This window comes from Bison bison, unplaced genomic scaffold (assembly GCF_000754665.1).
Source record: "Bison bison bison isolate TAMUID 2011002044 unplaced genomic scaffold, Bison_UMD1.0 scf7180017864473, whole genome shotgun sequence".
NCBI classification, from domain to species: Eukaryota; Metazoa; Chordata; class Mammalia; order Artiodactyla; family Bovidae; genus Bison; species Bison bison.
In genome coordinates this window covers 14,030,945-14,031,792 of record NW_011495034.1, presented here as the reverse complement: position 1 = coordinate 14,031,792, position 848 = coordinate 14,030,945, and the positions used below count along the sequence as shown (strand labels likewise).

The following is an 848-nucleotide window of genomic DNA, read 5'->3' as shown; positions in this document are numbered from 1 at the left end:
GGAGAAGGAAATGGCAACCCTCTCTTGTATTCTTACCTGGAGAATCCCATGGACAGAGGAACCTGGCGGGTTACAGTCCATAAGGTCGCAAAGAGTCAGACACGACTGAAATGACTTACCACAGCACATCATCTATCTTTTTTTTTCTTTCTCTCTCTCTCCCTACCCCTTCCCTCCCTCCTTCCGTCTCTTCCCCTCTCTTTCTTTCATCTCGGTGCTATTTCTTTTTTTCCCTTTAATTGGAGTATAGTTGACTTAAATTAGTTTCAGTCTTACATATGCGTGTGTCTTCAGAGTCTCTTCCCTTATGAAAGTGAAAACGAAGTGGTTCAGTCGTGTCCGACTCTTTGAGACCTAGTGGACTGTAGCCTACCAGGCTCCTCTGTCCATGGAATTTTCCAGGCAAGAGTACTGGAGTGGGTAGCCATTTCTCCCGTGTCTCCCACATTGTGGGCAGACACTTTACCATCTGAGCCCCCTGGGAAGCCCATTATAGGTTTTTGTAAAAAATTGAGTATTACTAATGAAAGGAGGAAGGCACTCAGGCACTCTGTTGTGTCAGGGAGCTGCTCTGTGCCCCACACCCGACACCTTGCTGGGTCCTTGATCTCTATTATTATTCTCTTTTGTCTTAACAGTGGGTACACTGAGTCCAGGTCTGCCTGACTTTAAAGCCATCACCCCACACTGCTTCTGGGCTTGTAAAGCTCAGAAGTTCTTGGAAATGAATACTTGTTTCACTGGATTTTCTGAAATTCCACATTTTGAGTTCCAGGGATTCCACATATAAGCTCCTCCGTGGATCCTTAACATGATTTGGAAAATGACTGTCTTGTCAAGCAAGCAAT

At 45.3% G+C, this 848-nt stretch overlaps 1 protein-coding gene across 1 annotated transcript in view; it reads left to right on the top strand.

Annotated features, from left to right (window-relative positions):
- Nucleotides 1–848, top strand: part of FAM26F (family with sequence similarity 26, member F) — a 2,636-nt gene that overhangs the window by 571 nt on the left and 1,217 nt on the right. The window lies entirely within an intron of this gene.